The 24463-nt window shown below is 45.5% G+C and overlaps 1 protein-coding gene across 13 annotated transcripts in view; it reads right to left on the minus strand.

The window, feature by feature from the left end:
- Positions 1-24463, minus strand: part of Gatad2a (GATA zinc finger domain containing 2A) — a 110486-nt gene that overhangs the window by 72367 nt on the left and 13656 nt on the right. For 4 of the 13 annotated variants that reach the window (XM_046436804.2, XM_046436800.2, XM_058576534.1 and 1 more), the window contains exon 1: positions 23041-23165. The exons of 6 other annotated variants lie outside the window; for them this stretch is intronic. The gene's annotated coding sequence lies outside the window, so the exon portion shown is untranslated. Of the gene's footprint in view, positions 1-23040; positions 23169-24463 lie in introns of those variants that run through there. 3 more of the 13 variants (XM_046436801.2, XM_046436808.2, XM_046436798.2) reach the window with 3 other exon arrangements.

Raw genomic sequence — 24463 nt, forward strand, 5'->3', positions numbered from 1 at the left:
TGGCCTTCAAAGCCCTGCCTGTCTTAGCCCCAGATACACTTGTATACACATACCTAGTTGTGCACACATCAAGTTCATGGCTCCAATCACCTCACCTCCTGTCAAGTCCTCAGACCCACTCTGCCTGCCTCCACTGTTGGGCTTTGCACAAGCTGTTACCAATGCCCACAAAGCCCTCCCTCCCTCCCTTCTCTCCCATCCATCCTTCAGATTCAAGTACCAACATTATTCAGGCAAGCCCTCCCAAGCTAGTCCCTCCCCTCCAGACCTATCCATCACCATGCACTACTGTCCCATTACTTCAAATATGGAAACTTACAGTTAGCTGAAACTTGCTATTTGACATCAAGTATCCCACCAGGTTTGTCCCCCAAAGGCTACAGGTCCCAACAGAGCAAGGGCTCTTGAACATCTCCTCATCCAGCACCCAGATAGGCATGGAGGAGGAGCAAAGGGTAAAATGGCACCCTCTGTGTTGTCAATACCCAACCATGATGTTTCCACTACAGACTTGAGAAAAAAAACATAATGATATAAATTTCCCTTAATTAGAAGGACGTTAATAACCAGGAAGCAGAAACTAGAGATAGGCAAGGCCACAGCCCCAGGTCAAGTGCCTGAGTACATGGCTTCCCTGAGCAGCACAGCTCCTGCTTACACATCTCACACTGGCACTTCTAAAGGTTCCAGAGGTCCCAAGTCTCCCAGGACCTCCTCCCTCATCACCAATGATAATTGAGAGCTGCCCCAGTGCTAGTGGGGTCATGCTTTCCACTCCCCGCCCCCTTTCCCCTGCTTCTGACTCCTGAAGTTAGTATCCTACCCTAAAACCAATCTTCACAGGGATCAGAATTTTGCCCTCTCCCCTCTAAAAGGCTCTGCCTCCACCATCACACCACCATGCTCTTCCCTTCTCAGCATTCCAGGCCTCCTTCCTATCATGCCACCAAACCAACCCAAAGGTTAAACATCTTCTGCCCAGCCCCCAGCTCTCCTGACAGTTAATGAATTCCAACTCCTTTAGTGAGAACTAGTTTGCTTGTCCAGACACCTTAAGACATCCCCTCATGACTCAAGGCCGTTCTGAAGACCAAGAGCCCTGACACCGGGCAGGATCTACAAAAGAAGTTACTAGTACTTTTCCTACTAGAATTAAATGTTCTTCCTCAAAATACATCAGCTTCTACCTGGATGCTTCTTCTAGAGTTTCCACCCTCCCTTGCCAGCAGCTGCCTGGGCAAAAGCGCATAAAAGCTGGCTGGGCTTGGTGGCACGCCTGTAAATCCAGCAATTTGGGAGGTTGAGGCAGGAGGATCACAAGTTTGAGGCCAGCCTCAGCAACTTAGTGAGGTCCTATGCAACTTAGAGAAACCCTACCTCAAAACAAAAAATAAAAAGAGCTGGGGATGTGGCTCAGTGGTTAAGTGCTGCTGGTTTCAATTCCTGGTACCAAAATGGGGGGAGGCATAAAAACCCCCTATACTTAAAATGTACAGAAACTAATGTCTCTGAGACTCTATATAATGTTTATTTAGTGTTGAGGATGCACAGTGTGAGAAAATATCTTCTCTGTTAGTAATGAGAAATCTAGAAACTGGTGTTTCCTAATGATATTGTGAAATACACATTTATTCTTTTTTTTTTTTTTTTTTTTAAGAGAGAGAGAGAGAATTTCAATATTTATTTTTTAGTTTTCGGCGGACACAACATCTTTGTTTGTACATGGTGCTGAGGATTGAACCCGGGCCTCACGCATGCCAGGCGAGTGCGCTACCGCTTGAGCCACAAATACACATTTATTCTTATACCTCATTTGCTGGCATCCTTAGGATCTCCAAAATCATAGTTTCTTGCTGTATGCTAATGAGCTGACTGATAGCCAGCAGCAAATAGGTCATTCCTTAAGGAGGATATGGGGAATGGCTAGTCACCAGAATTAGAGGTTGGGACCTTCATCCCTACCCTCTAGAGAGGGCCGAAAGGTTGAGATGATCACAGTTGGCCAAGAACATCATCAGTCATGCCTATTTAACGAGGCCTCAAAAAAAAAAAAAAAAAAAAAAAAAAACTCGAAGGACAGGATTCAGAGAACTTTTGGATAGGAAAACAAGTGGAGGTTCCTGTAGAGTGGCACACCCAGGGAGCCCATGGAAGCTCCCTGCCCTTCGTAGCATGACTCACAGCATGTGCTTCTTTATCCACGTCCTTCATAATACCCTTTATCATAAACCAATAAATACAAGTAAAATGTTAGAGTTCTGTGAGCAAATTAACCAAACCAGAGGCAGGGCCCATGAACCCCAATTTACAGTCAAAGAACAGAGAAAACCACCTGGGGCTGGCGATGGGCATGGGGAGCAACACTGGGGAACTGAGAATATGTGGAATCTGATACTGCCTCCAGGTGGAGAGTGTCAACATGGAACTGAATTAGAGGAAAACCAGCTGGTGTCTGTTCCTAAATGGCTACCTGCTTGGCGGTCATCGTGGCGGGGGGCGGGGGTTATCACCCACACATCTTAGACCACAAAAGTATTTTGTGTTGTGAGAATATATGAGGAAAAACTTTCCCTCTATCTTCCTTGACTCCCCTTCAATATAAATACCAACATGTGTCATATTAAGAGAACTCACTGACAAATAGCTAAAGGAAAACGTGAAATACCTGTGATCGCCAAGCAGTACACCAGAACATACACCTCAAATGCTCCTTGATGCTGCTCTCCCTCAATCCACTGAAGATTTTAGAGGTCTTAGGGTCACCCACCAAGCCAGAGGAAGTATACCCAGGCCCTGCTCCTCCAGAGACCGGAATAAATCCCATGGAATCTTTGTGCTCCAAGGCTCTGCTCCCAAGATGATGTTACAATGAGCCTTCTAGAACTCATGCATCTTCTTTAATTCCCTATGCCTGGCACAAGATAAACTATCAATGTGAGCAATTTTATCCCTTCTTCCTAAGCTAACACTTGAAGGATAGAATATATGTTCTTATAAAGACGCAGATTATTTCCAAATTTTTTAAAGTTTATTGTGGTAAAATACACATAAAATTTACATCTTAATCATTTTTAAGTGTAAATTTCAGCACCATTAAAAAACATTTATGGGCTGGGGATGTGGCTCAAGCGGCAGCGCGCTTGCCTGGCATGCGTGCAGCCTGGGTTCGATCCTCAGCACCACATACAAACATGTTGTGCCCACCGAAAACTAAAAAATAAATACTAAAATTCTCTCTCAAGAAAAAAAGAAAAGAAAACATTTACACTGCTATACAACTATCACCTCCATCCATCTCCAGAACTTTGTCATCTTGTAAAACTGAAACTCTATACCTATGAAATACTCCCTGTTCCCTCCTACGTCAGCCTCTGGCACCCACCAGTCTACTTTCTGTCTCTATGAATATGGCTCTAGGAACTCCATATAGATGTGATCACACAATATGTGCCCATTTAAATCAGAATTATTTCACTTTGAAAGTCTTCAAGAAAGAGCCACATGTATCACTTTAACCCTTTGGGGCCAACACATGTACAGAACAAAGTCCCTGGGACAGTTATCCTGCAATGCCCAAGCATGGCTCTAAATCCTACCCCTCTGCCCAGCTATGGTCCTCACATGCTTCAATACAAAGCAGGCCCCCCTTTTCACTTCCCAAATAAACTGTACTCGGTGTGGTGCATGTCTGTAATCCCAGAAAACTCAGGAGTCTGAAGCCCTAAGCAACACAGACCCTGTCTCCAAATTAAAAAAATTAAAAGAACTGGGGATGTAGCTAAGTGGTACAGTGCCCTCAGTTCAATTCCCAAAAGTACAAATAATAAATTGGAACAAGAGGCACTAGAAACACTGAATGGCAAGTTAAAAGCAGGATTCAAACACCTTAAACTTCACATGTCTGACCCCAGCACTTAGCTGCCAAAGCACTCTACCTTCCTGGAGACAAAACACCTGTTCCAGCTTCATCTCATAGACATGAATGAGCCAAGGGAATGCCAGTGAGGGGAAATGGTGGAGATGACCAATCTGACTTGGACATGTTTGTTTGTTTGTGGTACTAGAGATTGAATCCCAGGTGATCTACTACTGAGCCACATCCCCCACCCAGTTTTGTTTTATTATGAAACTGGCATCTCACTAAGTTGCTGAAGCTGGCCTTGAACTTGTGATCCTTCTGCCTCAGAGTCACCGGGTATACAGGTGTGCACCATCACTCCTGGCAGGCACAAACTTTTCCTCTAAGTGGAAACCAGCAACATCACTGCCTGCCCCAAATCCACTCCCTAGTACATAAGCTAAACTCAAGGACCCTTACATAGCCCCACTAGGGGTGTCCTGAGTTTCTGTCATATCCAGCTCCGGAAAAGGGAGACTAGACAACCAGTCCGAATAGAGCCCCCACCAGTCTACATCACTGGAAAGGAAAACACTGACTACATTCCCTCCCTTAAGTTCTAAGTACAAAGCCAGTCTATCATATAGGCATGGTTGGACTCATGTGGCCGAGTACACAGATGCTACATGGAAAACAAAACCCTAAGTAAGTGATCCCAACTCCTAGCCAAGAGGTACCCAACTTGCACAAAATGGCAGGTGCTTTTTTGCCTATCTTTTCAAACTGGAAATGCTCAAAGCACCCCAATTAGCACTTGGTAAGCACATATGATTACATTAAGAAGGAGAGGGGTGAATATGACCATCTGGGGTTTCCATCTAGCTTGCCTTCGCAAGCTAGCAGTCTTGCTTGAAAACACAAGTGTAGGGCTAGGGCTGTAGCTCAGTGGCAGAGTGCTTGCCTAGCAACATGTGAGACACTGGGTTTGATCCTTAATACCATATAAAAAAATTAAATAAAATAAAGGCATGAGTGCGGTCCATCTATAACTACAAAAATGAAAAAAAAAAAAAAACATGTATTGACATACGTATATTGGCATAACATGTACCTACAAAACACAAAGTCCTGGGATGACTCTAACAAGGGGGAGGGTAAGACTAGGGAGAAGATTAGATGAAGTGCAAGGACCAAAAAAGAAAAATTTCAAGGGATGATCACAAAAAGAGCCAAATGCAGAAGATAGTACTTCCACCACAAAAGTGGTAGAATAGAATACACAAGGGTCCACCTTGATTCAAATGTGGAACCACCCAGGCAAGCAGTCAGGTCAACAGATTTTGTCAGCAGCCAGCCTTGTCCCCAGGAATGTGCCACCCAGGTAGCCATTACAACTTTCAGAATCTTACCCACCTATATTAGCCTTATAGTCGGCTGCCATTTTGCTCATTTTGTGCCAAGAAAGAAAACCTCCAGCCACTCAATTCTTGTGGCAAGTTTTCTTGGGTTTTTATAAAAGCAATATCTTACCTCTCACATGGGCTACTGGACAGAAAAGAGAGAATCCTTTCTTCACCAACGACAGCAAGCATCAGCTGCCTCAGAGAGATCCTGAGCCTGGTCATCAGAATATCCTGAGATCATGAGCCATGTTCCCAGTTCAGTATATTCTCCCCACTGTGGAGAGGGGTGGCCACTTTTTGACAACACAGGCACCAACCCTGATCTGCATATTTACCAGCTGGTCAGAGACCAGTGAATTACCCTGAGTCTCTCCAAGAGCAGCACTACACTTAAGGCCAAACCCAGCGTTTACTTCCCCACCCAAGCAGCTGCCTCAATAGCCTTCTTCAAACAGGTGGTCATGGAGAGTAAGGCACCAACTTCAGTTTGATAAGGTAACCTACTGAAGGTTCTCCCTCACAAGTTAACTAAAACAAGTATCTTTCTCTCGAGAATACTTTCCTGTGGAAGGGAAAAGGAAAAGCTTGTTGCTCTTCAAGAGCGCCCTTAGAAAATAGTGTTACAGGGACTGGGATAGTGACTCAGTGGTAGAGGATTGTCTAGCATGGGTGAGGCACTGGATTCAATTCTCAGCACCACATATAAATAAATAAAGTAAAGATCCACTGACAACAAAAAAAAATATTTTAAAAAATGGGAGGCACATTCCTGGGACAAGGCTGGCTGCTGACAAAATCTGTTGACCTGACTGCTTGCCTGGGAGGTTCCACATTTGAATCAAGGTGGACCCTTGTGTATTCTATTCTACCACTTTTGTGGTGGAAGTACTGTCTTCTGCTCCCACCACACACAAATGGAGACCTGGGCCTATAGGAAAAGAATGTCATAAACCTGAAATTTAAACAAAAACCACAAGGGAAGTTCATAGCACTTATTCCTGTACTGTCCAAAATGAAACTGATCACTTTGTAATGTACCTTTTTTGTGTGCATGAATGCTGGGGATCAAACCCAGGGCCTCATGTATGCTAAGCAAGAGCATTATCACTGAACTATATCCCCCCCATCCAGGACTGACCACTTTGTATATTTAACAGCTAGGATTGTAGAAATTCAACCAAAGAAACATACAGGCAGATCCATAGCCTAGAGAAGCCAGTTTTCCTCCTTAATCCCCCACCTCTATGAAGAAAAATGCCCATGTGACACTCCAATACTTCCTGGGAGGCTGGGACTGGATGCCTGCTCTCTGATGAGCTGCAGCTGGACAGACCTATATCCTCGGGTGGCCTCTGCCACCTATATCCTCAAGAATCCTCTGAGCTGGCAAATGGAGGACAGAGAACAAGTGAGTGAGGTCTATTTAAGCTGGCAATATATAGAATACACAAGGGTCCACTTTGATTCAAATGTGGAACCGCCCAGGCAAGCAGTCAGGTCAATGTCATCCACTCACAAATGTTTCAGACACCTCCACATCCAGTTAAAGACAAGAGAGTACCTTTAATGGGGCTCACTGTCCCCATCCTCTACACCTATCCTGTCTACAACAATCCTGCCTTCTATTACACAGAATTCTAGAAACCCAGTTTGACACAATGTTTTACCTTTAAGAAGGTGGGAAGCACTTTTCAATTACAAAACAATCTACAATAGTCTGACCAAACACTTCCTTTGCTAAGAGGCAGAATTCAAATTCTCTGACCATCAGGTGCCAAGTCAGTCAACATGATCCAGTAAATTCTCAGATTTGACTGGAACCATCCACAAACCAAACCATGCCATGGCACAGACTAAGACCATGTGGCTAGCTCAGGGGGGACCTCAGCCCAGGAAAAGCCCAAGAGTCCTATGTACTTGCTCCAGGTCCAGACCAATGAACTGAATCTAGATGTTTCATCACTGCTACAAATTCTGACAACACACCACAGCCATCACAAAAATTGCACAACAAACTTTAAAATGCTACAAAGCAAAGTGCTGGGGTTGGTAGATCAGTGTTGAGCCCTCAGGTTCTCTCTCCCTTCCCGCGGCCCCAGACATACATACACGAAAAAAGTGTGATGGCCATGCCTGTAACCCCAGCAACTCAGGAGGTGAGGCGGGAAGACTGCAAGTTCAAGGCCAGCCTCAGCAATTTGGTGAGACCTTGTTTCAAAATAAAAAATAAAAGGACCAGAGCTGTGGCTCAGTGGTAGAGTGCCCTTGAGGGAGGGAGGGAGGGAGGGAGGGAGGGAGGAAGGAAGGAAGGAAGGAAGGAAGGAAGGAAGGAAGGAAGGAAGCTAAATCATAAGAAACTAACAACGGCAACATCTATCAGTAAATCATGGCTGGCAGTATACATCAATCAAGAACTGAGCCAGGCATGGTGGTATACACCCATAATTCAAGGTCAGCCCGGGCAACTTAGCAGGGCCCTGTCTCAAAATAAAAAGGGCTGGGGATGCAGCTCAGTGGCAGAGAGCCCCCCTAAGTTCAATCCCTAGTACCACTCCAAAAAAAAAATTTTTTTTAAAGGATGTGTGAATCAACTCCATGCCGTCCTAACAACAGACAATAAAAGTTTGATAGCAGAATGCCAGAAACAGCAGAGGCTCCTCAAAGAGGGTCTTGCACAGAACTCAATTCTCCTCATCACTGCCAACCCCAAGCTTTACAGGGTAAACTGAAGTTGAAGGAAGCAAAGCCTCCTTGAGGTCTTAGATGGGGCAAGGAGGAGATGACAGTTGGATACCCAACTTCTCTGTTGTCAGTTTCCCACAGCCCTATATACAGACATACCCTATCACTGAATCCTCACAATCCATTGAGTCCCCAGCATTACAGAAGGATACCAAGGCTTGGGCAGAGAAATTGCCATGTGGACAGAGCTCTGCCAGCTGGGAGGAATTCTGCTTGCCATAGCCAAACAGCCAGCATCTAAGGAGCAAAGGGAAGAAACTATACTGCCGGGTCAGATACCTGGACCAGAACAGCCAAACAGAAATACCAAAATGCTCACTCCAGAATAGTTGGTGAGGAGAACTGAAGTCTGGAAATACATTTGGGCCTTTCCTTGCAAGGTTTTAGTACTAAAACTGATGAGTTATAAGATGCAATGCAAATTTCACTTGAATATCAGCCTTAAAATAAGACATTCTGAAAAAAAATCTGAAAGTTATGAAGCCTTGGGTTGTGCCCTCCATGGAATTTACCTACATCTAAGAGTTACCCCCAGAGAAAGCCAAGGGCCCACAAAAAGTAAGACTGCCACACAAAACCCACATCCAAGGAGGACTAGCACATCTTTCTTCCTTTTGCACACAACAAAATGACTGTACATGTCAGACTCCACTCCAGAGGATGAGGATAGAACACCTGCACACATGGACAAACACACAGGGTTGTCGTTTATATGCAAACATGAGTCCAATGCACGTGGGCAAACATCAACGCATATACAAGGCCTCAATGCATATGCATATTTACCTACACATGGAGCCAATACACGTATACACACGTGAACATACTCAAGTACACGCACGTGGGTGCACATGTACACAAGCAAACTCTGCCCTCCATACTTCTTTTCATTTTTTGACAATTTAGTGCATCCCAAAGAAGCACTGTTGGGCCAGGGTTGTGGCTCAGTGGTAGAGCACATGCCTAGCATGTGTGAGGCACTGGGCTCGATTCTCAGCACAGCATATAAATAAATGAATAAAATAAAGGTCCATCAACAACAACAAAAAAATTAAATAATAATAATAAAAAGAAGCACTGTTATGTGATCGGGTTCCCAAACACCCACAAAGTCCATCTCTCCCCAGTGTCTCTGAAGCATAGTCCTGCCTGGATAACTCAACCACAAGTAAGGCATCCCCTGCAAAGACCACAAGGGAAGACAAGGGGACCACACAGGGTACAAGAGGAGAGAAGGGGGCAAGGCAACAGGGGTAGAGGACATGTCTACATTGTCTGCTACCAGTGGTCACTCTTCACTCACTTCTGCAAATTGTCTTTACTGGCCAGCCTTGCAAAGAATTCCCCATCAATTCCTTCTCCAACAAAGCCCACTTCACTGCCCCAGGCTGCCCTGTCCTCCCCCGCCCCCCCCATCCCATCCCATCCTCTGCCTCCAGCTACATCACACATACCTAGGCTCTATCGATCACACCAGCACCAACACCTAGCCTGAGACCCAGGTTCTCTGTCTCCCAGACCCTTAGTACTGCCAGGGCTCCAAGAGATCCAGGCCTCCTCATGAGTGTTCTTCAGCTCTGATCAGGCGTTCCCCTGATCCTTCACTGAGAAAATTACCACTAGGCATACACATTCTCAAAATGTTACAGAAAAGCTCACTTAACGAAAACTTTGGGGACATCAAGAAAATCATCTTTAATGTTGACAAGAGATTTTGTTACTAAGAGGGGGAGAGTTTAACAGTGGCTACTAATTATTGAATTCTTTATTTGGTGCCAGGCAAGGTGCCAGCTCTTCACATGCCTGATTTCATTTAATCCTCACAACCACAGAACTAAGTACTACTGTTACCACTCACACATCACACAAGGTACGGCCGTTACTCAGTTTATAACAGTACTGCCTTTATTACCCACACTCCGTATGAAGTACTGCCACTGATACCCACACTTCAGACAGGACACTACCAATGATATCCCCAATCAACAAATAGGAAAAACAAAGCTCAGAGAAGTCAAGGGAATTGTCCAGTGTCACACAGTTAAGAAGTCAAGTCCGGGAGCTAATGTGTACCTCAGTGATACACCCAAGCTCCCCTATTTACTCTCCTTCAGTATAGAGCAAGGGCTTTGCATACAAAGCCCTCTGCAAAGCCATCGGTTGCATCCTCAGACACACACACACACACACAAAAAAAAAAAAAAAGTCAAATGGGTATCCAAATCCAGGTCAGCTATCTTCAAGCCCAAACTGAAATCTGAACAACTGCCATATCATGAACAATCTGACTATAAGACCATCCTAGGGCTAATCATTCCCAAGGCTCTGTAAAAAAATTCCTTGAGCAAAGACGTAAGGATCAGCACAGGCGCAAGACTCCTAAGTACATGCTTACTTACCCCTTCAAAGAACTTCATGAAATTCCCAGAGAAGTGAGCCCCATTATGCACACCCACACATACTGTGGACTCTACAGCAGATTCAATGACTGGTCCTCACCTTTTGAAAAATGACACTGGACAATTCCCTTGACTTCTCTGAGCTTTGTTTTTCCTATCTGTCGAGTGGGGGTATCATTGGTAGTGCCCTGTCTGAAGTCTGGGATTCAGTGTGCCCCCCGTGTGTACAACCAACTATCTGCCCTCTGTTGATGTTATGGTTTGAATGTGAGGTATCTCCCAAAAGCTCACATGTGAGACAATGCAAAAGGTTCAGAGGAGAAATGATTGGGTTTTGAGAGTCTTAACCCAATCGGTGAATTAATCCCTGATGGAATTAACTGAGTGGAAACTGGAAGCAGATGGGGTGTGGCTAGAGGAACTGGTTAATTGGGGGTATGGCTATGGGATATATAATCTAGAGAGTGGAGTCTCTCTCACTCTCTGCTTCTTGATCACCATGATGTGAGCTGCTTCCCTCTGCCATACTCTCCCGCTGATGTTCAGTCTCACCTGAGCCCTGAAAAACGCAGCCGGCCTTCTATGGACTAAGACTTCTGAAACCGTGAGCCCTCGAATAAACTTTTCTATCCTAAAATTGTTCTGGTCAGATCTTTTAGTCATAGCGGTGAAAAAGCTGACTAAAACAGTTGACAAAACACTTCTGAGTCCCTGCTGCCAATCTATAAGCCAAGAAAAGGGGCTTAAAGGATTTGACAAGCACTTCCCAGCCTGGGTCATTAACCAGGACCAATTTTTATCTTCATTTCCAAAGAGACTGTACACATACCAACCACAACTCAGGACATAACAGGAACAAACCAGGGCCCTTCTTCGCCCTACCACCAGGACAGCACTAAGCATCCATCCACAAGAGACAATGAGCAGGGTAGAAGGACCACAGGGCAGAAGACAGGTCTTCTAGCCACTGACATAGCAAGGGGATTTTGAAGATAACAAAGGACACAAGATCTGGGGGACAACCCAGACCCAACTAGGACGGCCTCTCACAGTAGGTGATGACATTCCCACCTAAACCATCTGATTTCTTACTCCCATCCCTAAGCTCCCCAATCAGGACCCCAACAAGGACTTGGTGATCATCAGCCAGATGCTAAATCTTTTTATACAAATGTCCAAATCTCCAAGACTTCTACCTTTCCTGTGGCCACAACCCCTCCCCACTCTCAATGGAATACCCAACTCTGCCAGAAGAGCCAGCATGTGAAAACACTTGAGCAATGCATGAAACAACTAAGCTTCCTAAAACCAGCAAGCAGCAGCTGTTAGAATAATTCATGTGGATATTTCAGAGATGTATCTTAATCACCCTGGGTCTTCTTGGAAAAGTGTCTAAAACTTCAAGCTGGAAAATGCTCAGAATCCAGAAAATGCAGGTTTGCAATCAGATCCCAGGGCTCTGGGATCATAATGAGACTTTCCTGGACTCCTAAAATGCTAGAAAGCTCTTTCTCAGGCTAGGTTAAGTTCTGGGACCTCTAACTTCCATCCTGTCATTGTTACTTCACTGTTGCCCTTCCTCTTTCTCAGGGTGCTCCAGTCACCCGCTTCATGGTACCCTGCCCCATCTCCAACCCTCCCCACCAGAACTATAAAACCTCCAAGGGCCAAGAATGGGCCATCTCAGTCATCACCTCCAGAGGCTCAAAAGACTGAGCAGGGAAGGAACTTCCAACAGTTGTCCAATGAACAGATGAATTGTCTTCAGGCCCTGGTATCCACTTAATCCTCACCCAATCTTCCTGCAGTGTCTCTGGCACCTGTCCCTGCCTTTTATTTCCTGTCAGGCAAATCCAAAGCTATATCAATTCATATCCGCCTTTTGTCAATGGCCTTTTCTCTCCCCAACTGGCCTCCCTACCTAATGTGAGTCAACACTCCTGCTCAGAAACCCTTGTGGGTTCTCCTTGCTTTTTAGAATAAAGTATAAACAGACTCCTATTTTAGATCATTGACAATAATTAGAAAAACTTATGGTTTCCAACTTTATTTCCCAGTAAAATTTTTCAAAAATCCTGGGGTCCAGGAGGGTAAAGTGTCCTTGGACATCTCTACAATAAATGACCTGAGACCAACCACATCTCCTCACAATAGTGAATGGGAGAAGGGGTGGGGGATGGGGGTAGGGATTGGGGTGGGAGAATTGGAGCAAATGTCCCACCTTTTTCATGGCATGGGGTGGCATCTAACAAAAATCCTTTTTGAGCCAGGCATGGTAGTGCACAACTACCAGTAGCTAGTAATCCCAGCTAATCAGGAGGCTGAGGCAGGAGGATGGCAAATTTAAGGTCAACTTGAGCAACTTAGTGAGACATAAACAAAAGGTTGGAAGGGCAGATCAGTGTAAAGCACTTGTCCTGGAGGATGTGCAAGGCCCTCGGTACAACACCAAATACCAAAAAAAAAATGATAATAATAATAATTTAAAAATCCAATTTGTATAGCACACACTGGAGTAAAACAATGTTAGTTACAGCCTGAAGAGCTGAGGACTGAGGCTGCCTGGCCACAAAGACATCTCTACATTTCTATCACCCATCCTAGCCCACCAGCTAAAAAGTTCTGCTTAAAGAATCCCACTTCTAATAACATATCTCCTACTTTGGTCATTTCATAGTGTGGTGATGCAACATTTGGGCTGCATTTCACTCTTTGGGGCACCTACTGGTATAGCATAGGCTATTTCCCCGCCCCCTTCTTGAGCTAGTTTTATTAAGTTATATTTATTCCTATGGGAAGGAAATCCTCACTTCATTTAAGCTTTATAGCACAGGCTCTTAAACATCAGTAAATTCACTTTTTGAAATAACTTAAACCATATGGGTATGTAAACACAGTGGTAGAAGGCTTGCATAGCACAAATAAGGCTCTGAATTATATCCACAGCACTGAAAAAAAAAATTAAACATAACCAACAATGAGCCAGGTGCAGTAGCATATGCCTCTAATCCCAGAGACTCAGGAGGCTGAGGCAGGAGGATCCCAAGTACAGGTCAGCCTCAACAACTTAGCAAGACACTGTCTCAAAAAATAAAAAGGACTAGGAATGTAGCTCAGTGGTAAAGCACCCCTGGATTCAATCATCAATACCAAAAAAAAGTTAATAGTAAGTGGTTCACAGACTCAGGAGCTGAACAGATGGAAGTCACACTAATTTTTCTAAGCAATTTTTGTTTCCTTTTCCCTTCTGCAATAAACCAAAGCAACAGAGTGGATGAGCTCCCATTACCTTAAACTTCACAGAAGGTGGGTGTAAGTATGTCTCTGAGCTGCTCACTCAATACTGAGCTCCTTCCCCAAATAGCCACCCATCCACTTTTGCTGCCCTTTGTGGCATGGCCACCTGATCTTATTTCTGGAAAAAGGAACCCCTTCCATACTCTCCAAGGGCATGAGAGCAAGCCTGTGCTCAACAGTGCTAGCAGCACGAAAGGCCACCCTTCCAATTCTGAGCCAAGAAAGCTTGACTTTCCACCACACCTTCTCTGAATAAAATCTATTTAATCCCCTTAACCAGCTGTCCTGTGATACTGTTAAAACCACACCAGCAGTCAGAAGAGACTCTTCCACATATAAAGGGTACGCAAGGGGCTGGGGCTCAGCAGTAGTACACTTGCCTGGCAAGCAAGGTTCGAGGCACTGGGTTCGATTCTCAGCACCACATATAAATAAATGTCTAACAACAACTTATAAAATAAACAAAAGAATGAATGAATGAATGAATGAATAAATAAATGGTATATGAAAAATAACTCCCCTTAATGTTTTTAGCAGCCAGCATCCTTAGCAAAATGTAAAGGCCTCATTCTTGCCCTGGACTTGCACAGCTGACCAGGGAAGCCCAGTGTGGGATCTGATATGTGGTCTGCTCCCTGCCAACTTCAATGAAATGCTATTGGATCTTGAAATGGTCACCCACATATCACCTGAAGGACGTCTACAAGTGCAATTGCTTTTTAAGTAATAGAGAGAGAAAAGCAGTTTTACGCTTTTAAAATTTAAAACGATCACCTACTCTATTCCAGGACAGAAAACCCTGCTGGTCTTTTTGGTTCTGTTTTTTGTGGTGCTGGGGGCCTCTCACATGCTAAGCAAGTGCTCTATCACTAAGCTAGAGCCCAGCCCCACACTTTTATTTTTCAAAGACAGCCCTCAGTCAGTTCTTCCTCTCCGCATCCTGTCCCATCCTCACCTTAGACACCCATGATAACCTCAGGGCTCAAAAAAAGAGAAGGCCCCAAGGAAGGAAAGTGGCCAATGGACCTCCGTAAATTAAGTAAGGAAACTAAAACAAAACAAAATTAACAAAGTCATGAAGAAATCAATAAGAACATGGAGATCAAAAAGACTAGGAAAGCTCCAGAAACAGAGTTATGTTCTTGTTCCTTCAAGTCAATATTGGGCAGGCCACTCTTCCACTTGGGCTCCAAGTCACACGCAGTAACACAAAGGAGTTATGTGGCTCAGACTGAAGTCCATGTGCCAGGTGTTGAATTCAGCAGAACAGAAGAAGCAAGTCCCAGGTGAATCCTAGATTTGTCTGCTGCCCAACTACCATATATAGTTACATTTCTAATGCTATGGCTTGACAAATACAAATTGACAGTAAGGCTACAAAGACACTACAATCCATACTCAGTACATTAATACCAAGACAACTTCAAAAGCAAACCTGGGCCAGGCACTCTAGTGCATTCCTATAATCCCAGCAATTTATAAGGCTGAGGCAGGAGAGGAATTTTAAGCCAACCTCAACAATTCAGCATGGCCCTAAGCAACTTAGTGAGACCAAAAGTGAATAAGGGCTAGAAATGTAACTAAGGCGTCCCTGGGTTCAATCCCCAGTACAAAAAAAACCCACCAGACCTGGATCCTTCTATGACTAACATCTAAGACTCTCAATCTTTTCCACAGAATTTAGCATCAGGAAATAACACTGTACTGTTGTAAATGAGACAAAAAGACTCAACAGAACTTCACTACAGGGCTGGGGTTGTAGCTCAGTGGTAGAGCTCACCTAGCACATGTGAGGCACTGGGTTCAATCCTCACCACAAGAAAGGAAGGAAGGTAGGTAGGTATTGCATCCATCTACAACTAAAACTATTTAAAAAAAAAAAAGAACTTCACTACAGGTTTGAGGAAGGGAGGCAGGAGACAGAGATGACCAACATACAAACTACTGGGATGATTAGTTCACCAAAAAGGTTCAAGTGAATGTAATCAAATCCCAAAGTGGAAGTCCTGGCATCCTCTGAAAAAAAATTACCATTGAAGGGGGTTGGCATTAACCCTTAACAAGCCCAGGGATATGGTATTAAACAGAAAATGAAGTACAGGTATTCCATCAAGTCCTGAAAACATCACAGGCCAAGTGATCCAATCAATGCTTTCTTTCTTTCTTTCTTTCTTTCTTTTTTTTTTTAATATTTATTTTTTTAGTTATCGGCGGAAACAACATCTTTGTTTGTATGTTGTGCTGAGGATCGAACCCGGGCCGCACGCATGCCAGGCGAGCGCGCTACCGCTTGAGCCACATCCCCAGCCCCAATCCAATCAATGCTTTCAAAACAAGAATTCAGTCCGCCGCTCTTTTTTCTCAAATCATCAGGCTTCACCACTGAAAAATGTTATTTCCTCTACAGATACAAATGGAGAGTGGCTACACCAAAGTTTCCAGAACTTGCCGGCAGGGTGAGCCTGTACAAAACACATAAGAAAACTAAAAGTCTAGCCAGGCATGGTGGCGCACACCTGTAATCCCAGTGGCTGGGGAGGTTGAGGCAGGAGGATGGCAAGTTCAAAGCCAGCCTCTTCAACTTAGCGAGACCCTAAGCAACTCGGCAAGACCCTAAGCATATTAGCAAGACCCTGTCCCAAAATAAAAAATAAATAAGGGGGGGCTGGGATAGTGGCTCAGCACTCGGCTAGCACACGTGAGGTCCTGGGTTTGATCCTCAGCACCACATAAAAATAAAATATTGTGTCTAACTACAACTAAAAATAAATAGATAGATAGATAGACAGATAGATAACGGTAGAGATGTGGCTCCATGGTTAAGTGTCCCTAGGTTCACCCCCTGGTACAAAAAAGAAAGAAAAAACTAAGTCTGTTGTCGCTACTATAAAACTCTACAACTAGAAACTCAAGTGACAGAAAACACTGGCCTGAAATCTGCTCACCTCCAAGGTCATGGTAATCAACCACCTCTAAGGTTAAGAATGTGTTCAATATAATTTAACAGCCCCTGACTCAAAGGCACAAACCAGTTGTGACTGGAGGAAATGAGAGTAGATGCACAAGTTTAGGGTCACAAGGTTTTTTTGTTTCCTTGCAGACAATCTGATGATATTTTAGGTGAGAATCCCTTACAGTGAGCTCCAAAGACCCCCAAATTGCTAGCTTACAGTGGGATGTTGTTTTAAAGAAAACCTAGCCAGGCACATTTGTTCTGTGCCTATAATTTCAGTTACTCAAGAAGCTGAGACAGGATGATCACAAATTTGAAGCCAGGCTGGGCAACTTAGCAAGGCCCTGTCTCAAAATCAAAATTTGAAAAAAAAAAAAAAAAGAGCTGGGAAATGCAGTTAACCGATAAGAGTGCACCTGGGTTTAATCCCCTGTACCGAAAGAAAAAAAAAAAAAAAGGAAAGAAAGAAAAGAAAACCTAGCTCTTCAATGTTTCACTGTGCATGCATGATAACTGAGATGGAAAACTAGGGGACAGCTGTGTAGTTGTCATTAGCGGGGAGAAGGAACTTTGGCTTCACGATGAATCGAGAAGCAAAGGTTGGGACACTCCAACAACTTGCAAACATTTTCCACTTGTCCTCATAGCTATCCTATGAAGGCAAAGATACTGTTCCATCAACTCATGCAAAAGCTGAGGCCTAGTGAGCCAGGTGAGCCAACTAAAGTTGAAGAGAGATATGAAAGCATTCAGTGGCAAAGTCAGATCTGTCGGACTCCCAAGCTGGCTAGGGAGCTGTTAAGTCTAAAAGGGAAGTTCTGAAGAAGGACAAGATGGACCTTGGCTTTCCCATTTGTCACAAATGCACAACCAACAACCTACTTCAAACCCTGGCCAGAGTCTCTGCAGTGATAAAATCAGAGGGGCAGGGGCCCCTCTTGGCTCCTAAAGACAGGATCCCATGACAGATCTTCCTGGCAAACAACTTCCCATTTAACAGACAGAAAGACTGTCCCTGGAAGTCAGGATACTGGGTTTGGTAGGCACAGAGCCAGGAAAGAGGCTACCTCCTTTCCTTGGCGGGACACAACCAACCCAGCCATTTGATGTCACTAGGGGAACCCTGAGACTAGAGGAAAACATACACAGTTTGAAATCAGAAAAGGTGAAGCCAAGTCTCAACTGCAGAATAATGGTAAAATGACACTTGCAAGTGTTTCCTTGAAGGGGACTTTGCCATCTTACATCTGGAATGTAGGTACAGGCTATGGCACAAAGTTGAGGTAAGGCTCCAAAGGACACACAGCAGACAGTTCTATGAATATGGAGATGCTTCACGCACAAGAAGTGCAGTAGTTGTTAATGCTTTTTGGGCTATGGCTCATCCATTCTGGCCATAATGGAAGACACCATTAACTCCCACCTTTGAAACACATTAGGCACAGGGGTAGACCATTTGCGTTTGCTATCTCACTCCCAACACAGCCTCCAAAAGTAGATAGTAAACACCACCCACCCTACAGAAATAGAAATCAAAGGGCAGAGGTGAGTTGCTAGAAAGTAGTCTGAGAAGTTCACACCCAGGAAGGGGGAGGCTAAACCAGAGTCAAGCAAGACTCCTGCAGGAACCTGCTGTTCACTAATAGGACCACAGCCTCACCTGGCAAACAGTAGGCAGCACTGGACTGTGCCAGGGAGGCTGCTCCCTGGCACAGGAGGAGCCGCCACACTATAATGTAGCAGTATTCTTTAAGTGTACTCAAAGGCACCACCTGATTTAGGCTGAGTTAAGTTTCAAATTCAAACAGAAAGGTCTGACCAGTAAGGCAAGCCAGGCAATACCAGGTCCAGAGAGAACTGCAAGAAGGACGAAAGGATTCTTCAACAAATCCCTCAAACAAGCAGACTTTCTCTGTAATCCCACAAAGCCAGACCCTCCCCTCCCCTCCCCTCCCCCAGCTCACAGCTCCACCTGTCTCTCTTTGAAGACAAGTAGCCTCAAGGTCTTACAACCTCAAATCTCTCGCCTGTAACTCCTACCTTAACCTACTGGGAGCCCCCACTTGGGCTCTTCCCATCTCTAGCCAGCACATCCTAACTATCCTGTCTCAGATGTGGTTCTCTACTCTTCACACATAGATATCATATCTTCAGCCCTTTTATATTAAAGAACCTAAGAGAACCAGGAATCAGAACAGGAAACAAGTCATCCATGAAACACAGGATACCTTTGGGAAGGTGAAGAGAGAGAACATGAGTATAGTACATGGAGAAACTACAAGTAGTCCTGGCTGTGCCAATCTGGGGACCTTGAGACTGAAGCCCTTTACCCCAAACCCTGGAGGGTTTCTGAGAATTCCCAGTCAATTCCTGAGGCTACCTGCAGGTACTCTATTCCAATAAGTTCCTTTGTCTTCTAAAAGACTAACCTACATTTTCATCAGTCAAAAAGAGGTCACAAATACAGCCTGGAAAGCACAGGGTGGGGGATGGGCCAAAGACATTCTCTCTACTAAAAAGTCCTAGATCTCTGTGGGAATCTACAAGCAGGTAGGATCTGTCCTCAGTCAGGATTTTGGTTTTTGAGAACACCAGTCTCATTGTAATTAATTAATTCAAGACCCCTTACTTTTTATGCCAATCTTAACACATTGCCTTTCTAATTCAATTCAGAGAGGTAGCTTTGCACAGTTAGCACATAAAATAAGTTACATTACATGAAAAGAATGGCAATCTGAGGCCAGACTCAGTTACCTTCTGAAACAATTCAGATAACTCATGAGCATCCATTCTAATGACCACACTTAATAGGCAACATAGTTCTGTAAGCCTCAAACTATGACACTGACAACTTGTTCTTCTGGTTCTGTAGCACTTCCCAACCCCAAGACAAGATGGGTAGGAGGAAATCTCCTATGATGCTCAATTACTCCAGAACAGCTTTCTCCTGAAGAATTCACCTACTAGCCTAGTACACAATCTTCCCAGTTTTCTACAATGTGCATAAATTAACTCAATTATCAGGAGAGAGAAAGGTGTAGAAAAAATAGCCCTGCCTATTCCACTTGATGGCACAGGAACACCAGGAGTCCAAGCAGGTACTGACTTCTCCAGGCAAGCATAATGAGGTGCCCATGCTTTCAGATGTTAATGTATGCTGATTAACTGAATTCACTTAACATTAACAACATTATCATTATTATTATCATTATTATTATTATTAATTTAACTGAATTCACTGGTAAGGACCACTACATTTTGCCTGCTGGGAATTGACATATCCATATCCAAGACTCTGTAAGTTGATCTTAATTTTTTTCCCAAGAGAACAAGTAATTTTAAAAAATCAACGCTTCAAAATGGTTTTCAAAATGGTTTTCACGGTTTCCCCACCTATATATCCTTTAGAGGCATCCTTCAATCCTCTGCAAAGACCCAAAGAAGTCCTGGCTTTAAGCTTAACCCGACCCGCCCCTTCCTTGTCCTATCCCCTTCCATGAGGTCCCACTACTCTCAGGGGAAATCCTAGACGCTATCTCATCCCAGGGAGACCCAGCAGTCTGCCCACCTGACCTCCAGCCTGCCCATCTATTCTTATGTCTCTCTCTGCTCCAACTCAACGATCTTCCTTCAGGTCAAGCACTCTCCTGCCAGAAACTCTTCTCTCTTTCTCTTTACCTACTTAACCTCCCCTCATCCTGTGACACTCCTATGAGAAAGTCACAGTGTCCTCCTCTCTTTGGCCCCTGTTAGTTTCCCCGTGTTTATAAGATGAATTACTATTCTTCACCCACTAGTCTCACTGTGAACTCCACCAAGCAGGGATTCTTTGCACAGTGCCGGAGGCACAGTATGTATGCCAATATGCATTGAATAAATCCACAAATCACTTATTGGAATGCCAAAAATTCATAAAATAAGTGACGCAAAACAAGTCAGAGAAGCTACCAAAAAGTTAAGAATTTAAGTCTTTAAAATGTGTTTCGTTACTCAAAAATGTTTATTAAACACACATATACACACAAAAAAAATAGAAATACCCCCCAAAAATTTTAAGTCAGGGAGAACTCCTGCTAATCCTAATCCACTTTTTGTACAAGTCCTTCCAAGATTTTTTTCCTTTCCGTGTAGCATTTTCCCCCTCATTTTCAAAATATAAGATTGCAGGATCTGCCAAATGATACTGCATTATTAGAGATGACCAGACACTAGAAAAAATGATGTAATCTAAGTGAAAATAACAATGTACGCCTATCAATAATACACAAATCTTCCCATTTTCTTATCCTACTTCCAAGATGAAAAGGAATCCTTGTAAATATCAGCTTCAGAACTTTAGGGGCTGAGGTTGTGGCTCAGCGATAGAGAGCTCATCTAGTAAAGGTGGGGTGCTGGGTTTGATCCTCAGCAGCACATAAAATGAAATAAAGGTATGTGTCCAACCATAACTAAAAAAAAAAAAAAAAAAATTTTAAAGAACTTTAGAGAACAAATAAGGAATAAAAGATGAAGCGGGGAGTTAGTAAGTGAAGGGAGAAGAGTCTAGAAAATGATTCTCAAAATTCCCACACTCTAAACTGCTTCCTCTAGAGAATAACCAACTTTCTCTAACTCCAAAACCTACGAAGTGAAATGCAAAGAAGTAACTCCATGGCTCCACTCCTTAAAGGCAGCAGAACAGACATTTCTATTTTCCAAGGACAAAGCAGGACTACAATGGTGTCCCCACACCACCAGATCATCTCCCACTTCCATGCAGAGATGCACAAGAGCCTAGATAAGAAAACTGCCTCATCTAATTTCAAGAGCTCCTGGGAAATGCTCATGCAGTGGGCTTGAACACAGCAACATTCATGGGCTCTAGAGCTCCAAGCCAAAGTTCAAACGCTGCTCTGCCCCCCTACTCAGCAGCCTTGGGCCTCTTAAGAGTCCCAATTTTCTCACCTATAAAGTGGAGATTATACCACCAAACACAGGATCATTATAGGTACCAAATATGTCTGTGGTAGACTTAGCAGACAGTAGGCACTCAAATCTGGGGGACAATCAGAGAATGAGCCCTCCTCCAAAGCTTGCAGTCAGGTCCAACAAGCTACTGATACTAGCACATATTAACAAACTGCTGCCAGCAAGCATTCTTCATGTAATCTAGCTCAAAAGAAAACTTGTAACTACTACCAAAGAAAAAGTACATCAACAGAACAGGATAAGTCCAAGGCTGAGACAACAGCACAGAGGACTGTCTGTCCCTTGGTTTCTCTGTGCTACTGTAACCAGGAGGTGTCACTGTGTGAATGGGCACACAGAACCAGAGATGTAAGGAGCGCTGTGTACTCCAAGAAAAATGAAAGAAGTAAATGGGTATGGAAAAGAAAAATTCAAGGCTCAGGTGACTCACCCGGACTTTGTTCCAAAGAATCCAAAGCTCTTAAGGATGAACTACAGACCTAAAGATTCTGGGTCAAGTTATTCAAAATTAAGCACTCTGCAAAATTCCCAAGGCAGGGCAGAAACATGCATTCAAGGGTTGTCATTCAGTTCCTAAGGGAGGGATCCCCATTCCTTTCTTAGTCTGTGTGTGCACAACCAAGTGTCCGACTGTCGCTGCGGCCCTGCCTATAAGCCTTTCCTTGTTGAAGTGATCAATTCCGATTCTTGGCAATAATCCCTTTAAAAGGCCAGCTGCTGCTGTCTAGTCACTGATGCCAACCCATTCCAGGTGGGAAAGAAAGAAATCAACAGAGCCATCTCCTAAATGGTGAGGCAAATTTAAAGTGTAGGGCCTTGAAAAAAGATGAAGCCCAGGGAGGGGGAAGGGTCCCGCGGCTCCCGGGGGTCAAGCAGGAAGGGCGCGAGCAGGGGAAGGGGGGGGGGAGGGCCGGCCCTGCAGGCGTGGGCGCGCGGGGACTCTTATTCTGACACGGGATCCGTCGCCGCCGCCACCGCCGCGGGGTTCAGCGCCGCAGCCTGCCCGCCTGGGACCCCCGCCCCCTGCGAGGGACCCCCGCCCCGAGCGCCCACGTGCCACCCGCCCGCCGCCCCCCCACTCGTCCCGACTGCTCCGAAGCGGCGCCTCGCGGCCCGGCCCCTCCCTGGCCCCGGAGGAAGCGCAGGAGGAAGCCGGGAGACGCTGCGACTTTCCGGGACCCCCGCCCCGCCAGGCCCCCACGTGCCCGGGCAGCGTCGGAGCCGGGAACTTTCTGGGGCAACACAAGAAAGACGCTCCCGGAATACAAGGAGTAGAACTAGCTTGCTCTCACTTTTCCACGCTCACCTGGGGGTCCCCCACTGACCCCAAGACCCTAGGACCCTGACTGGTCCGCGCCGCCTACGCCGCTCAAGTCTCCAACGCGTACCCGCACCCCATCTCTAGCCCCCGCCCCCAGCCAAGTTTGGTCAGGAACTTACCGGGCCGCGGATCCGCCGGGCCCTAGGGCAACGCGCGGGTTCGCGGGGCTTCGGGTCCGGGGTCGCCCGCGGGGCCGGGCGGCGGAGGGGCCGGGGGCGCCGGGCCGTGCGTGTTCGCTACGCCAGTGGGGCCGCCCGGGCCCGCGGCGCTCGCTCCGCCGGTCCGCCCGCCCGCCCGCGCCGCCGGCCAGATAATGCGCCCCTCGGCCGCACACATGGAGCCCGGCGCCGGCGTCACCGCCCGGGACATGCGCACCAGGTCAGCGCGCCCGGCCCGCGGCCCCCAAAACACCGGGGAGCTCTTAAAGGCGACGCCGCCCGCCCGCGCCCGGCTGGGCGGGGCCCGGCGGGCGATGGGCGGGGCCTGGATGGGCGGGGAGGGGCCGATGGGAGGGGCTCTACGGCGTAGAAGGCGGGCCTTGGCGGCTAGGAGGGCGGAGCGAGGCAGGCTGGTCCCGCCCCGGAAGCGCCGCCCCTCCCCATCGCGCTCCCTTGCGGCGCTTGGTAGACTATTTGATTTCCCACGCGGGCTCGGGCGGGTTCGGTACTGGTTGAGTCCCAGCGCCCTCCACAGGCGGAGGGGTTGTCGCCCCATGGAGTAGCCGGGAGGGCCGCGCCCAAGGCTGACTCACGACGCGCTCACTTCTGACCTAGCTCCAGCTGAGCTGGGCAACCTCTAACAACTCTGCAACCTCTGAAACGGGGGTTAGAATACCGTCCTCGTGGGGTCGTCACACGGAAATTCCCCTCTGGGGAACTTCGACCACGGTTTCTTTCGGATGGGGGGTGTGGATCAGGTGAACAATAACTTTTTCAGCACGGTGAACGGAATTCTATTAAGAAAGAATCCACCCACCTGAAGACACTTGGGGATGACTGCTCTCTTCGAATTGCCTCCCAATCAGCTGCCCCGACCCCAGTGCCTCTAAGAGAAGATGAACACCCTCCCTCCCCCAAAGAAGACAAATCTGCATCCTTCCCTCTCCAGCGACACAGGGGAAACACAGTCTAACCTGAAAAAGAATTGGGCTTTGGAGATGTTAAACTATATAAAGAGAAAATACAATTTCAGTAGGGAAAGTATAAAGTTCGAGAAACCTAGTATCACAAGGCTCTTTCAAGGCAAAGAATCACCAGAACAGACTCTTTCCGTGTTCTTTTTCCAATTTAAGCAATTTATGATGAGATGCCTAGACTCCTGAAGAGTAGTGATTTAATTTTTTTATAATACGCCATACATATATACAATTTTAAAGTTCCCTAAATATATTTTTACCACTTGCAACATACTCTAATATTTCGTATTGTAGTTCATTTGAACAAGAATGTAATTCCCACGATTGGGTGTCTCCCCTTATCTAGAAAAACGTTTCACTTAGAACCTAAGTTTTACAAAATTGTTTTTCTGCTATATGACCCCTCC

Source organism: Marmota monax, unplaced genomic scaffold (genome assembly GCF_021218885.2).
Source record: "Marmota monax isolate L192 unplaced genomic scaffold, Marmota_monax_Labrador192_F-V1.1 WCK01_AAM20220418_F8-fsc00021, whole genome shotgun sequence".
In the NCBI taxonomy this organism is placed as follows: Eukaryota; Metazoa; Chordata; class Mammalia; order Rodentia; family Sciuridae; genus Marmota; species Marmota monax.